Source organism: Dryobates pubescens, chromosome 14, assembly GCF_014839835.1.
Source record: "Dryobates pubescens isolate bDryPub1 chromosome 14, bDryPub1.pri, whole genome shotgun sequence".
In the NCBI taxonomy this organism is placed as follows: Eukaryota; Metazoa; Chordata; class Aves; order Piciformes; family Picidae; genus Dryobates; species Dryobates pubescens.
The window spans coordinates 15,661,959-15,679,394 of NC_071625.1; the positions used below are offsets into that span (position 1 = coordinate 15,661,959).

The window sequence follows — 17,436 nt, forward strand, 5'->3', positions numbered from 1 at the left end:
CTTGCAGCCCAGAACGTGATGCATGAACAGCAGGTCAGGGGAGGTGATTCTCCACATCTGCTCTTCTCTGGTGAGACTTGTGTCCAGCTCTGGGCCATTAGCATAAGAAAGGCATGAACCTGTTTTGAGTGTGTCCAGAGGAGGGCCCCAAAGATGATCAGGGGGATGAAGCACCTCCTCGATTGATGACAGGCTGAGAGAATCGGGGTTGTTTAGCCCAGAGATGAGAAGGCTCCAGGGAAGCCCTATATCACCTTTCAGTATTTAAAGGGAACCTACAGGAAAGATAGAGACTGATTGCTTTGTCAAGGAGTATACTGGTAGGACAAGGGATAAGAGTTTCAAATTCAAATTCAAAGAGGGTAGGTTTAGACTAGATATTAGGAAGAAGTTCTTAACTGTGAGAGCAGTGAGACACTGGAACAGGTTTCCCAGTGAAGTTGTGAATGCCACCTCCCTGAAAGTATCTAAGGCCAGGTTGGATGGGGCTTCAATCAGCCTGGCGTGGTGCAAGGTGTCCCTGCCCGTGGCAGTGGGATTGGAACCAGATGATCTCTGGTCCCTTCCAATCCAAACCAATCTATGATTATGTATTTATTTTTAATGTCTCTGTCCTGACTTTTAAACATTCCTATAAAACAACGGAAGTAATATCAATCAGAGCAGAAAGCCAATCTTTGAATCCCTAGGCCTTATTCTCATTAACTTTAATGCCATTTTACACCACTCTTGCAGTGCACAGGGGCCATAAACTGAATTACATTAAGCATAAAATGTTTCCAGTGTGAGAACTAGACCCTCTGTATCTACAGCAGGTTTAGAATCACCTTCACAAAGATGGTAGAATGCTTCCTCCAACAATACATGCTTTCCCATTTCTAACAGAGGGTCTGTGAAAGCTGCTTTCTGCAATGATTCTTCCTTTCAGTCTGCATAATATTGGACAAGCTAGAAAAGATCCACAAGAAGAATCTTGCCAGAAGGAAAATGCTTTTCTGAGACAAAAAAATCAAATGTACTGGTGAAACTGGATTTCTGGCTGCATCAGCTCCACACTGGACTTAGGGATATCCTACCCCTGTCTTAGGGTGATGCACAACAATTTCTCAGTTATTGAGTATAAGATAATTAAAACAGCGCTGGCCATTCAGGGACATACCTCTCCGCTATTACATTCCATGTAGAACTGAATAAAGAGTGCACCTTGTGTCACTGGGCACATTTACAGCCTAATCTTTGATTTTATTTCATCAATGACTTGGAAAATTTTGAGAGCCCTGAATAGCATGTCATGTTTCAGTATTTTCTTTCTTCTGGAAAATTTCTCTAGCTATTAGTAAAGCTTGATCTCAGGCCAGGTAATAGATTTAGTTTGAGCTGAAGGACGACAGAAAATAGTAGTCAGATGTACTTTTACATACCAATGATACTCTTTTAAGAAGTTGTTAAATAAATCTGACAGAAAATCATGAATGTTTGGGTGAGAAACTCTAGATTAGTCACTGACACAATGAAATAAAATAGATCAAAACCAATTAGGCTGGTAGCTCCAGTCAAAAGTCTTCAATGTTTTAAGTAAAAAACTATTTTAATATAAGAATTGATAGTTGTCTAAGGATTTAATTTGATAACATGTCCAGCATGACTTCCTGGGCCCATTAAGAAACTTGAAAGTGACAGCAATGAGTAGCTCTAATTTCCCCATGCAGGCATTCAAGTCTGACATAGATCTACAGGGAGTCTGGGAAAACTAATTTGGAAAAAAAAAAAAAAAACAAACAGAAACATGTAGACATTTCTGTGTATTATTTGTTGGAGTTTAAATTCTGTAGAATTAAATATACAGCAGAAGAAACACTACAAAAACTTGAGTCTAACTCCTAAAGTCATGAAACTATTGGTTGGCCCAGCAAGCTCTGAAATGAGCAGTGGTATTTCTGCTGTAAATCCAGCCCTTCATAGAGGAACTCTGCTATGAAAAAGGTTTGTGATCAGTGAGTCTGAGGCCAAGGGTTTGGACACAACAGAAGTTCTTTCCAGGAAAGGAACAAGACCTCCATCTGTTTTGATCAGAAATGGAAGGGTTCAGTAAGAATTCATCCTTTGACCTTTGTCTTTCTTTCTTGATTCTCTTTCTTTACAATTGTTTTTTTCATTCTCCTCTGTGCTCCAACCCCAGTATCTAGCATGCACCCATCTGTTAAAATATAAAAAGGGCTCCCTGCACTAGTATCTATTAAAGTGCCATATGGTTGAGGTATAGCCTTAGGTGGTGAGCATCACAGAGTGCATCTCTGCATTGAGGCTTAATTAGGTAAGTGCTTTTTAAGTAGCATCGTGGTTTCCCCTTAAATATTTACTATTTCTCACCAAAGAAAAAGAGAAGATGAAGCTGATGTAAAATACAGCCTGGCATATGTCAATGAGTGTTCCCATCTTTTTCATAATGACTCACATCTCCTCATCTTCACCGCTGGGAATAACGAAGGCGAAGTGGTCTCCTGAATGTGTATGCTCCCTCCACCTTGATCTGCCTAGCTTTCCTACCTCATTAGTGCTGCTACAGATAGGGTTGTGCTCTGGGTTGCATAGCACCATCTGTTACATAAGAGGAAGGAGCTGTTTATTTCAGGATGCTGCTGCAGTATTGCATTATTGAGAGGGGGGAGAGCGAGGGGAATTACGTGCTTTTAGATGTCACTTGAAGTAATGGACTGGGGTGTAAAGCTTCAGGAATCTACCACCTCCAAACAAGTAGGAATCTAGTGCAGTGAAGGCTGAAGACTTCTAAAGAGAAACTTGGCAAAACATAATTTGAGGGTATTCTGATCCTCTCAACTGCAGGTCATGAACAAAGCAGTGAACTGACTCTAAGTAGTAAGGATTTAGTATTTCTTTGCTTGTTTTGTTTGTCAATGTTGTCAAAGGTGGAGTTCAGTATCTGAAGAAAAAGAACTGTGGGTGTTGGCCTCTTCTTCCTAGTAATAAGTGATAGGATGAGAGGAAATGGCCTCAAGCTGCACCGGGTGAGGTTTAGAAGAAGAAACTTCTTCAATGAAAGGGTTCTCAAATGCTGGAACAGGCTCCCCAGGGAGGTGATTGAATCCCCATCCTTGCAGGTGTTTAAAAGACAGAGAGGTGTAGTGCTGAGGAACATGCACGAGACTTGGTAGAGTTAGAGAATGAGAAAGAGTCTTTTCCAACCAAAACGATTCCATGATTCTGTGATTCTTCTGCTTGCTCTGTGTAAGGTTTTGTAGGCTTCTGCTCATTCATACTAAATATGACATCTGGTAACATTATTCCAAAAAAGGCAGTGGACAGTGCCAAAATTCACTGCTAATTGTTATTGTCTGGGAGATCTCAATTGTACCAGATGGAGAAGACTCCGCAGTAGCTACCACAATTATTCTGCTTTACAAACATCTCTAGAGACATAAAGATAACTGAAAAGTCTCTTTCTATTCCATGAATTTTATGTAATTCCCTACAGTTTACTCTCTTGTATTTTGTCTAGACTAGTATTTCATTTTTATGTTAAGCATGTAAAGACCTCAGTCACTGTGGTCTACCAGATCTATTAAAAGTACCTAAATGGATATCCCTTTTTTTTTCTTCCTCTGCCTTTTATTTAACAGATTTTAGCTATATAAAGGCTTCTTTGATACCCAAAAGTTCTCTCTGTGTCTCCTGGAGCCCTTAAATACTTCATCTCTCCTCTTTTGTCTGTTAATCCCTTAGAACACTGCACACTAAAGAGTAAGTAAAATCTTGATAATTTCTGTTCACACAAATGCAACCAAAGGCACAATGCAGAATACAGAATGTATAGCTGGCTCTTCAGTGACTATTCATGATTATCTTCCCTCTCCAACAAACTTCTGTTTCTCATCAAAAGAAAATGAACACACTTCTGAAAGTCTGCTTAATCCCTTTAGTGATGCTGTTCATGATAGTGATAATAAACAGAGAGGAGTCAAATAGATGTGGCAACTTGCTAAATCTGACCAAGGTGATTTTGAGGACATAGGGACAACTACTTTTGCTAGAACAAAATGAGGAGATGATGGAACTGAGGTTGTTTAGCCTGGAAAAAAGCATGCTCAGGGGAGATCCCCTTGCTCTCTACAGTTCCCTGAAAGAATGTCACAACAAAGTGGGGGCAGGTCTGTTCTCCCAAGGAAGAAGCAATGGGACAAGAGGAAACTGCCTCACATTGCTTTAGCAGAGTTTTAGGAACTATTTCTTCACTGAACGTGTTGTCAAGCCTTAGAAGAGGCTGCTCAGGGCAGTGGTGAAATCTCCATCCCTGGAAGTCTTTCAAAGATGTATAGATGTGGTACTGAGGGACATGTTTTAGTGGTGACCTGGCAATGCTGGATTGACAATTTGACAGGACGAGATTTTTTTCCAACCAAAATAATTCCATGAATTCTCTAATATATCTGTGTTTTCCTGCCACAAGCCTTTGCTCTGATGCAAGGACCAACTGCTTTGGTCTTCTGGGTGTCTACTAAGATAACTCCTTTCTGATGGGATTATTGTTTTCATTAATCTAGTATTTATTGCTAGAGTCTAAGTGGAGCAACCACACGAAGCATACTTCCATTCAGTGCTTAAGCTCTGGCACCATCTGTATGAATAACACCAACATATGTATATAAACCCAGCATCACCCGGAGTTAATAGCAGCTGGTGTTCAGATGGATTAAAAAATTGCTTTATATTTACATCTATGGAATTTATTAGTTCTTTTTTAATTAGTTCCCTCTGCAGCAATCTATTTCCAGTGCTGGTCTTAATGAAAACATTGGAAGTTGCAGTTCTAATTCTAGTGCTAGGAGTTTTATCCATTCCATCTTTGTCCTCATTGACTGCAATCAATTCTGATCCCTTTCTAATTGAGTAGTCTTTATAAGAGAAAAAAAAATAAAAAGAAATAAAAACCTGAGGCAGAAATGTATTGCATTTAAATGCACTGGGTGCTGCACTGAAGGTTCCATCAGTGTAGAAGACAAGACTGCTGTGCAGTGTACACTGTCTCCTGTTGTATCTTCCTTTCCTAATAAGTGAACTTTTCAATTCCCATTTTCTCTAGCTCTGCACAAACTATGTTATTAGAATCACAGAACCTTTAAGATCATCAAGTCTAATCATTGGCTGAACACTACCAGCTATTGTTCCTGGAAGATTCTCAGATATGCTGAAATTGTAATGACCTGCTGAATGGGTAGCGAGTGATTCACACAGTGGGCAGCCTTGGCTACACACTCGAGTGCTTAAGCACCCATCTCCTTGAAATTGTCTTTTTTCTGCAACTAGACATATTTTAATCTGAGTCAGCATTTTTCTTACTGATAGTTAATCCAAGCTGAAAGTCAAATGCTGGTAATTCTGCGTGTTCCCAGAGGAGCATAAGACTTATCACATAGGTGCAAACTGGTGGTCTGCTGTCTAATGTCTATTAGCTCCAACACAGATTTCTTCTTATCCAGCCAGTTTGTTGTGTGTCTCATTTTGTTGTTATGCTGAGTGCTTCCCAGAATACTTCAGCATATTCATAAAGTTGGTTTATCTCTGTCCTTCCTCCCTTCACACAACAGGAGTTGCCTAGTGAGTCTAGGGACAGATAGGCAGTGACTGCACAGACCAAAAAAGATGTGGCCTGTTTGAAGGCAAGTGAGACTCTCATCACTTGTTCATGAAGTTTGAGGGAGATGTGCATGGTCTGCCTCAAATGTTAACTTGCAGATGAGAACACTGAGGTTAAAGCATGTTAAAAAAAAAAAATAGATGAATGTTCAGTTTGCCCAGGAGCACTCTGAAGGTAAGGAAAATAGGCCACGTGGGTGATGGTACCCCTATATTTTAACATAACTTCTTCAAAATACACCCACTGCAGTAGAAGTCTGATTAAAGAGGTGCAGTGGGAGCACTGTCCCTGCTGTTCTCTGCTAGCAGCTTGTACGTGACAGCTATACCACTTGCAAAAGGATGAACAAAATCCTTCACCTTTTTGTTCCAAGTGGCAACAGGAAGAAACATGCTGTCCTGAGACATCAGCAAATCTAGCATCTCATCATCTCATCTCTAGCATCTATGCTCTCCTTTTCCTCCCCCTCATGAGAAAGAGGATTTCTCTCACAGTGTCTGATGCAAGAAAAAGGCTGTGGCTTGTAGCTAAGCAAAGTTAATGCAGCTTAAAGCATAAAGTGAGCTCACAGATGGAGAAAGGCAAATGCTATCTCCTTGGTCATTCAGTGCTATCTGTTTAATGTCACCTAGATTTGGATCATGTATTTCTGGCAATTTTAACCTTTTTTTTTCAAGGCACCAAAATGAAGTCATAACCCTATTGCACCCTGAGCCTCACCCTTCCTCATTTCATTATTCTTCTGGAGATGGTTCCAGATAAGTTTATTTAGCTGTCAGAATGTTATGAAGGAAATCCCAAATGACAAGGATGGGGGGTTTTTTGAGATGTAGGAGGACAGTTCTTCTACAAGAAAGAACATATGAAGAGAAAATGAGTAGGCAGTTTTTGGAGGAAGCATCTCCTGTGAGTTAATATCTTGCAAAGAAACAAGGCCTTATTTTTAAGTGATTTTTGCTTCCTTCTCTCTCCTGATGTTCTTTAGTGTGAGAATGAAGATGTTCCTTAAGTTCACCTCATTCAGAAGATGGAATACCTTGTTTACATATTTCCATATGTCAGCTTTGGATGTATCTTCATTTTTGCCTTTTCACCAGTGCATTGCCATAGCACTGTATGGGTGTCTTAGTGGATTCTGGGCTAGAGTAACACAGATGTGAACCTATTTATAAGATAGTGAAGCATCTGCAGTGTGATCAGCATTAATGGTTAAAAGCAAGAGGTACAGAAAAACAGTTGTTTTGGGCCACAGATCTCTGGACCAAAACAAATAGCTAGAGAGAAGATAGCAAAATGTCATGGAACCTTCATTAGTTTGTAAGTTTTTGCTTCAGGAAGCTCCTGGGAATTCCTGGCAGAACTTAACTGGAAGAACTTGTCAGAACCCAAGTTTTGCACCTCACACAACCTCAGAAAATGCATTAATACCTTATGTCAACGGTATGACTCCAATAATAAGAAGTTACTGGAGGCTGAAAAGGAGCTGTGTCTTAGATTAAACATTTTCATGTTAAAGAACTATGTAATGACTTTTCAATCATATGCAGCTCTGCTGTGCACAGTGTGCCAAAAGGGAAAAAATTTAGTCAGCTCATTCAGCGAAGTCAGCTCAGCTTTTCCCCTTGTTTTAATGTGATAAGACAATGCTGCTGAGATTTGCTGTTCACTTGCCATTTAATCAGCGGTGAGCGTGCGATGTTGTTATCCTTATACACATAGTGTGCCTACTTCTACAGCAGCATTTGATTTTAAGAGATTGGGCAAAACTACTGCTTCTTTTCCTATTCTCATTCATATTGTATCATCTCAAAGGCCTTGGACATTCCATCTTTGTGAAATGGATTTTCTCATGATCCCCAAATTTCAGCTAGCAATATTCAGTTCTGAAATGTGATATTACCTATTGCATTTCATGTCATACTCTGCATTTTTGGCTCCTAGGTGAAAATAAGATTCTGGCTCTGCTAGAGACCTTTTCTGTAGGTCTACATGACCTTATCTGTTGCCTGTTTCTTAAAAACTTTGCCATGTGCTGTGACACTGATAGGAAATGCATTGACAAAACAAATCTTCACAGCTTAGATGTAGAAGTGCTTGGGGTTAATTTCCTCCTAGGCCCATGCCAATCTTCAAGCATGAAGATGGAAAATTATATATCTTTTAGGGTAGTGTATCTCAAGGAGCTGTCTTAAAGAGACAACATATTTCTTGGACCATCAAGGGCTATCTGTAGTATGGACATGGGATTTCTTGTTGGGATTTTGAGTTTTGAGTTGTTCGGTTTGGGGTGGTTTTGTGTGTTGGGCTCATTGTATTTGTTTGGGTTGGTTGGTTGGTTGGTTTGGGTGTTATGTTTATTTGGGGGTTTTGTGGTTTTGTTTGTTTTCTGTTGTTGCTCTCATTTCTTGATTTTTGTTTTGCTTTAGGATCAATCTATACTATCCATAAGATACATCTAGAATAGAATAGAACAAACCAGGTTGGAAGAGACCTTCAAGATCACTGTGTCCAACCTATCATCCAACCCACCTAATCAACTAAACCATGCAACCAAGCACCCTATCAAGTCTTCTCCTAAACACCTCCAGTGATGGTGACTCCACCACATCCCTGGGCAGCCCATTCCAATGGGTAATCACTCTCTCTATGTAGAATTTCTTCCTAACCTCCAGCCTAAACCTCCCCTGGCACAGCTTGAGACTGTGTCCTCTTGTTCTGGTGCTGGTTGCCTGGGAGAAGAGACCAGCCTCCACCTATCTACAACCTCCCTTGAGGTAGTTGTAGAGAGTAATAAGGTCTCCCCTGAGACTCCTCTTCTCCAGGGCAAGCAAGCCCATCTCCCTCAGTTTGTCCTCATAGGGCTTGTGTTCCAAACCCCTCACCAACTTTGTCTACATTCTTGTGGTACTTGCATTAACATATGCCTCTAAAAATTCTATATTACCAGTGATCTACAGCTGCCAAATTAGAATCCAGAAGGCCTCAACACTTCAAAAGGAGCAGAATTTCAACAGGGGCATACTTCTAAACTGAAAAAAAGAAATTATTTCAGTGATGTGGAATCAAAGGTGGTTGCTGGGCCTCATTGATGCAGTTAAAAGAATGCACAGGAGAAATAAGTGACTAAGTGAATATGAAGCAATATTGCACAGGGTATATCATCACTCTGCAATCTCATTTTTTTTCTGACAGAGGACTCTTGGGTTATTAGGTCTGTCCTATTTTAAGAAGCTGTTGTTAAAGTTCCAGTATAGGCAGAAATGGCCAGTGTGACTGAGCAAGAACAGCAGCTTTTCTGCTGTGGGCTGTTGTGCAGTACAGAAATGTCTAATTTCCATAATGAAAAGCAAATATAATTTAATTCCCTAGAAAAGCAGTGGGAAGAACTGTTCAAAAAAAGGAATAACTTTGATGAAGAGTCTTTACTGAAGACAAAAGTCTTATCATCATACAGTTACTTTGAACAAAACCCCAGATTAAGACTTAGGTCTGAAAGGTCCACAGGGTCAGTGATGTAATTCTCAAATTGGTGTCTGATTAGTTTCATCTTCAAAGAGGCAGAAAACACCACAGATTTTTGAAGGGGAGTGCTAGATGGGCTTGGTGGGCACCTGGTGCTGGGCATAGTCTCAAGCTGCGCCAGGGGGGGTTTAGACTCGAGGTGAGGAGAAAGTTCTTCACGGAGAGAGTCATTTGTCCCATTGGAATGGGCTGCCCAGGGAGGTGGTGGCAGCACTGTCACTAGAGGTGTTCAAGAGGAGATTGGACATGGCACCAAGTTGGACTCGATGATCCTCGAGGTCTCTTCCAACCTTGGTGATACTGTGATACTGTGGTGTCCAGCCAGGGTCAGTCCACCGCACTTGCCTGGAAAATCTGAGAGATTTCTGTACCTCTGAGAAACACCATGCTGAGTTCTCTAGTAGGTCATTTTTTAAAAAAGAATATTAGCAACCACAAGTCACTAGAGATAGAAAAATGTAACCAGGAGTTTCCAACTTTCCCTTCAACATTCTCTTCCGGGTTTTCAGAAACAGAAAACAGATCCTCATGTTACAAGGTGCTATCTCCACTCGCAGCCTTGCAGGTAAGCTTAGGTTCTCTATCACAAACAAGATGGTGTTGCAGCATTTCAGCTCTGTCATATAAGTAGCTTCCAACTACATATACAACAGGTTGAGAGGAAAGCAGATAAATACAATATGCTTTGACAGGAAATTGACTTAATCATTGTGGAATTGTGTAGGTGAAGGGTTCAATCCAAAACAATCAAAAAACATTTGCAGCTTGGGCATAGGTTTAGAACATGAGCTGGAACAATGATTGAAAAACTAAACAAGAAAACAAATCCAACCCCCCCTGAATTAAACAAAAATGTCAAAATCAATACGAGGACCTAATATTTCTTTTTTGTGGTCTGCAGCTCAGGATACCTGTGCTGAGGGTCCAGCTCTGGCATATGGTCACTCCCTGAGGGGGTTTGGCATATTGAGAAGGTGGCTTTAAGTAGTTTGAAGAGCTGTTTCCATGTCCATGCTTTCTGTATTCAGTACCAAAATTTGCCTGTTTATTCTGTCACATATTCCTCATCCTTTGGACAATCCATCAAACTTACTTCAACAGTTTGGGTTTATAGACTGTGACTTTGCAGGGCAACTGTAACAACTTTCATATGGACTTGATGCAAAGCTGGATGAGTGAGATGGTTTGCACTGTCTTTAGTGGTCACCTACCCTCTTTTTATGATGCAAACTTCCTCTTGATAATTTCAGAGGCTCTCTTTGATCATCTTATTCAGCTTACAATGAAAGTTGTGTCGTACTATGAAGGAATCATTCCACTGGCCAAAAATCTCTCTGCATATACATAATGGTTGACTGCTGTTAATAATGGACTGCAGTTTACCTGAATGAGCCTTCTTACTTGAATGAGCTTAATGTCTATGGAAAAGCCTTAAATCTGTATACATTTTAAAAAGTCCAATGCTGTATCATCAGGACTTTGTGTGATGTGTGTCATCACATTTACTTGGAAGAAAGACAGATTGTGCTTGATTCAAAACAACAGCAGGTAGGATCAAATTAGTATTACTCTGAAGAATTTATCTTCCCGTGAGACTAGCTCTTTAGTTCTCAGGCAGAACACCCTGGACTAAATGAATGAGCAGAGTCAGAAACAGGTGAGAGAGGTTTCTGTGAAGCCAAGGAGGGCTGTAGGACAGATGCTTATATCGGGTTCTTATTGTGTCTTAGAGCTACCATGTGCCTGGAGGAACTCTTTGCAGTCTTTTTTTGCAGGTCACAGTGAAAATGTATGTTAGCCTGCACAGGAGAGTAATTTTAGCAGCTGATAACAGCAGAATCTTTTTTCATTTGCCTTTTCCTTTCCAGATCTCTCTCTTTATGCATGAAAAAAAAATCAAGATAAATATGCCTGTTTACTGGTAAAGTTCCACAGATATTACAAAACCCCAAAGATCTACCCCAATATAGCTTTTTAATTATTCTTTCATCTCAAATTTGTAATTTTGTTCTCTATTTGTATAGTAACCAATATAAGACTGTATAGTTCATGGCAGGAACTGCTAAACTCAGCATAACTATTACTATAGAAAACAGTAAGAAAACCTCTTTCGTAAAAATCCAAGAGTATGACAGAACTCAAACTCTTTTTCAGCAAGTCAGAATAACTCATTTTTATCTTCAACTAAACCAGAAACATACATTAAGTCTGTCGATTTGTTGGCCCAATATATCTTTTAGTTAGATTGTGCCTGGAGAGTCTCTCTTCTTACACTCAAGAGACAAGTCTGTAGATTATCTCTTTCTAATTTAAATGACTTTTGCAATGTTGAATATTTTTCCTGCCTGCAAATCAAGATTCATAATCCCCAGTAGCTGCAAACCCTGCCAAGAGTAATGGCCTGTGCTGTAGTAGAGTTTGCTTTCATGTCAAGCATATGGTGCCCTTCATCCCAGTCCTTGGAGAGAAAGCCTATCAAAGGCCTGCAGGATCTGATTGGACCACATTCTTTCTCTCCTGTGTACAGGCATGTGTGTGCCTACAGTTAAGCTCTCTCACTCACTCAAACACACATGTGCATACACACACCACATGTTGATCATGAAGGAGCACGGCCAACTTATTTAAGGCGGGCATCTGTTAGAGATTGACTTGCATTTCTCATTTACTGAATAATTGCATTTCCATCACACAGTTGATTGCTTGGCTTCAATGAAACTGTGCTGAGGGCATAGAGAATCATAGAATTGGTTTTGTTGGAAAAGACCTCCAAGGTCATCAAGTCCAACCATGAACCCAGCACTATCACAATCACTAAACCATGGCCCATTTTTTGAAAGCCTCCAGGGACACTGACTCCACCACTTCACTGGGCAGCCTATTCCAATGTGACCACTCTTTCAAGAGAGGAATTTTTCTAGCACCTCCAGGCCCTGTTCCACTGGTTAGCTTTCTAGCCACTCTTCCCAAAGCCCATAGCATTGCTTGGGGTTGTTGTGACCCAAGTGCAGGACCTCATACAATTGACATCATGCAAACAGTTTGCAATTGGGTGACGCTGTCATACTGAGCTTAGGCAAAGCACTGAAAACAGATTGAGTGGAGTGATCCTTCCCCTCAGCACTGGTGAGAAACATCTGAGGTGCTGTGTCCAGTGCTGGGCTCCCCAGGACAAAAGAGAGACACGGATATACTGAAGTGAGTGCAGCAAAGTGCCATGAGATTCATTAAGGAATGTGAGTATTTAAAATATGAGGAAAGGCTGAAAGAGCTCTGACCATTTTGCTTCAGCTGACCCTGATCTGAGCTGGTAATTGGATGAGATGATCTCTGGAGACCTCTTCCCACCTCCTCCATTCTGTGATTCTGTGACTTGCACAGGCAGTGAATATATTGTTGATTGGAGCCTAACAAGATGTTCCTTCATTTTCAAGTAGTTTTCTTTTCACTCCACTTACAGCCTTTCCTCTGAAAAATGATAATGAAATATTAAGTGAACCAGAAAGTGAGAATGGTTCCAAAGTGAATGTTACATAATGAGTGATGTCCATCCCTATTCCAGAGCCTTTCCACTATTCTGAGTTACTCTTGCAAATCATGTTAAGCAATATTAGAAGGGCTTCTACTAATAAATTTGTGCAGCTGAATTTAGGTGTCCACAGCGCACATTTCAGCACCTGAGACAGTCATCCTGAAGATCCCTTTGTCATTAATACTTGTCAATAACAGTTAGTGAAAATAAGGGCATTCTGAAGTAGGTAACTTTATTCAAATGACCCCCACCCAAAAATCCCATTGGTTGTATTGATTAGACCTGTAATTATTGTAATAGGAGCTTGGCGTCTGGGAGCCTGGGAGTGATGAAGATAGTTACACCTTAAATTAGCTGAGAGGAATGTCATCTTCAGAAGGATAACCCTTTCTCATTAGAGTGTTTCTATTAGCAGTTTGTGATGTTTGTGTGAATGCAATGCAGGAACTCTTCTATGCTTTGTATATGCAGCGCAATGCACAAAAACATTGTCTAAACAATAGCTCTTCTCTTTCCAGTTCTTACAGGAATTGGAAAGAAACTTGCACTTCTATAAAACAAACAAACAAAAAAGCCTCTTTATTGTCATTAACATTGAGTAATTATTTTATGGAGTAGAGATCCACACATGGTATAGTGAGAAAGTGTACGAAAAAGTATTTCTTAGGTATATTCTCTCCTGCAAAGTGCATCAATGTCATACTCTGGCTTCTACCTCTAGTCTGTGTTTCAGGACAGTGTATTTTTCAAACTAGATACGACACCTGTATCATGTGACAGGATGAGGAAATGGCCTCAAGTTGTACCAGATGAGGATTAGAGGGGATATTAAGAGGAATTTCTTTACTGAAGGAGTGGTTAGGCATTGTGACAGGCTGCCCAGGGAGGTAGTGGAGTTGCTGTGCCTGTAGGTGTTCAGAGCACTTGGAGCCATGGTACTCTGGGAGATGGTTTAATGGCCACGGTGGTGTTGTGTTGACAGCTGGACTCAATGATCTTAGAGGTTTTTTCCAACCAAAACAATTTGGTGATTCTATGGTTGTCTGGGTGTGGGAATGCTGGCATGGAAGAGAACACAAAATCTGCTCTTTTGCTTGCTGCAGAAGGCTTTATGCTGTATTTTCTGTATAAATTTGGTTTTCCCCTATACTCTCAGGCTTCCACTACTTCTCCTTCCACAGTTACCTTAGACTGGATTCCATGCAAATACACTTTTCTGAGATAATATCTGCTTCATTGTTGACTGTGGGTTTTGAGTAGTCACCCTTCAACAAATAACAAATTTCCATCAGCAAATTTAAGGACTTGTGTGAATACTTACCAGTTATTCTTGCTTTTGCAGACCCTGTGATCACCCCGTGAAGTGGAATGGATTCTCCAGACATCTCACATTCAGGCTCTACATCATTGTCTGCTTTGCTGGTCACATTGCATTAAAATTGCTATAGTCAACAAACACTAACTGTATGAAAGAAAAGCTAAGTTTTTTACTGTGTGTTGCTACAATTGTGAATAATTTGTCCTTTGTTTTTAATCTTTCATTGCCGACGTATTTTATTTTATGTTACAGATTTTGATTACGTCCCCTGTGTATCTGGAGAACACTGTTTCTTTGCCTCCAGATTTGGTATAAAATGTGCTGTAAGATATGTAGCTGTTAATTCATCTTTATTATTTGTGGGTTTAGCATGCTCCTGATCTGCTCACTGAAAACATGAAACTCAAAATGCTTCATTTGATTCTTTTTTGTTGTTGTTTTTGTACGTTTTAGAAATAATCTAGCTCAGGTTCTCATACTGTGCTCTGCTGCTTTGGAATTTGCTCTGCTGGATCTGAGCTATAGCAACTTTACAATTATATGTGCCATTTGCAAACACATCAATTAGATGCTTATTTGATCCCATTGTATGCTTGGAACACCACACGTATTTATGAGGAACGCTAGTAAAGGAGCAGGACAAATAAACAGACATTAGAAAAGAAAAGAAAAAGACCTTTAGTCTGTTACAAAAAAAAAAAATCAGGCAAGGCATCTCATGAAAAATGTCACATTTTCCATTAGGTTTCACTTCATAGATTTCACTGTAACCAGCACTTAGGATTTTGTTCCATTTTCACCCACAATATTTTCTGCCGAAAACACGATTGGAAATGCCATTTCAATTCTTCTTTAAATGTGTCATGTACTATAAATGCAGTTTTCCTCCAGTAGATAAAGCATTTAAAAAAATGCTTTTAATTAAAATGTCATAGGAATTATTGAAGAGAACTTCACAAGCTGATTTTTTTTCCCTTCTTTTAAGAAGTTGCCTCTTTTACAAAAATGTTTCTCAACAGAAAAAAAAAATTAAATAAAAAATAATCAGCTATCTCTCTGTGGTATGGATTTTTAGTTACTCTGAAGGCTTAGCAAAGAATAACAAATGCTTAACTACATTCTTACCTGCACTGATTTCCATTACATGCGTCCTTTCCAAAAAGCTTTCGTCAGTAAGGGTTGAGCACAGAAAACGCTCAGAGAAATCTTGCACGTTCTTCAGCTCATTCAAAGGGTCAAAACTGTAAAACTTCTTAAATCAATGCAGTTGTGTTTGGTGAGGAGACAAAAGTCATAGTTTCTGGTGTTTTTTCTCTGGATCTATCCTACAAAATCTACCTAACTGGGTGATTATGTGCAATATTAAATATTCATTAGTTCCTATTAAGGAAAGCTAATTAATAGAACAATACTCTTATTCCAACTGAGCTTAGTGCTGGCATGAAATTACAAATTAAGATACCCACTGCTTTACCTTACTACATAGAGTTTGCTCCTGAAATAGAGCCCCTGACTCGACTGCAAACTTCAGACTGCTTTTATCAGCACATTTGGCAAATCCTGTAGTGATGAAAATGATTTTCATCTCGTTAGTAAGAGCTGAAATGAACCCAGCTTGTAGCTGATTGCAAGCAAATATTTTGAGCTGCATTTGAACAAGGGATCCAGAACAAACAATCCTTGCCCCTTCGCTAATCCCATTCATTAGAAGCTCAGTGATTACCTCATTAGTATGATACAGGGCAGGGACAAACTGATGGAGCTTTCAATGAGCCAGCTTACACTGCAGATGCATCTGAAACCGATGACCCAGGTGAGGTATTTCACAACTGAAAACTACAGAAGCTGCCTCATCTGCAAACTTGCTGGGGGTGCACTGAGTCTCACTGTCTGAACAGCACCGGTCCCAATACAGACCCTTGATGAATGAAGACTGTGGTAAGACAGGCTGTGCTCCTGCAGAGTGTGTGGGTTAATGGTGGAGCAGATTTCCATTTTCAGCCTATGGAGGACTCCATACCAGAGCAGGCACATTCCTGAAGGAGGCTGTGACCTCCTGCACAGAGGACAACCTCAATGGGAGCAGGCTTCTGGCAGCTCCTGTGTCCCCCTGGAGAGAGGACCCTACACTGGAGCAGATTTGCTGATAGGACCTGTGGGTAAGTATCATGTTGAAGAAATTCATGGATAACTGTCTCCCATGTGAGGGACTCCATGCTGGAGCAGGGGAAGAGTGGAGTAGTCCTTCTTTTGAGGAGGAAGGAGTAGCAGAGACATGTGAAATGACCACAAACCCCATTCCCCTGTGCCATAGAGAAACTCAGGAGTGAAGTTGAGCCTCGGAAGAAGGAAGGGGAGGAGGGAAGGTGTTTGGAGATTTGCTCTTTATTTGACCATACCCTTTTAAGATTCTGACTGTCAATAAATTAAATTAATTTCCTCAGGTCAAGTCTGTTTGGCACAGAGTCAACCTTCCACAAGCTGGATGCAGAAGTGGGCTGTCATGAGAGCAGAGAGGCAGAATCACTTACCTTGACCTGTTGGCCACGCTTCTTTGGATGCAGCCCAGGATACCATTGCCTTTATGGGCTGCAAGTGTGCATTGACAGCTCATGTCCAATTTTTCATCCACCAGTCTCCCCAAGTCCTTCTCCACTGGGCTGCTCTCAATCCATTCATCACCCAGCCTATACCAATACTGGTGGTTGCTTTGACTCTGGATGGCATCCCATCCCTCAGATGTGTCAGCTGTACCACTCAGCTTTATGTCATCCACAAACATGCTGAAGGTTGCGCTCAATCCTGTGCTCTGTCATTAATAAAGATATTAAGTAGCACTGGGCCTGATACAGAGAGTCCTGAGGGATAGCTCTTGTCATAACCTCCATTTGGACAATGAGCCATTGACTGCAAAATTGACTGGAACTTCACTTACAAGTGCAACTGAAGATAAGTTTTCTGTTGCTTTACTTACTTCATAGGCACATTTTCCTTCTCCTTCCTCATGGCAAGTATATCTAACAGTGCCATTAAACAGCTGTTTATGCTACTGATGCTCTGGATGAAAATACTGCCATAGATTTTTCTTCTTTATCACAGGCAGAGACACAGAGCTCAAAGCTTTCCAACAGCAGGCAGTTCAATTTGGGCAGATCCTGTAAGTCACTATGGGGTAGGGGGTTAATATGAGAACAGGATATGACAGGGAAAAATTCTAATAAAACCTATTTTCCTGGGCATAATGAGGAGCTGGAGCATGCTGTTAACAGTGGCAGAAAAGTTAAAAAGATCCTGACAAAATAAATTAAAAAGAGGCACATCAGAAACATGGTGAGCTAAGTACCCAGTTCAATTATTAAGTTGTCAGATCCTCTTACTCAGGAGTGGAATAGGAAGCGGTTTTTATCTCTA

General features: G+C 40.4%; 1 protein-coding gene across 1 annotated transcript in view; it reads left to right on the top strand.

The window, feature by feature from the left end:
- The window catches only part of TSNARE1 (t-SNARE domain containing 1), a 469,611-nt gene extending 454,940 nt beyond the window's left edge, over positions 1 to 14,671 (top strand). The window contains exon 13 of the mRNA XM_054167237.1: positions 14,050 to 14,671. The gene's annotated coding sequence lies outside the window, so the exon portion shown is untranslated. The remainder of the gene's footprint in view (positions 1 to 14,049) is intronic.
- Positions 14,672 to 17,436: the final 2,765 nt, after the last annotated feature.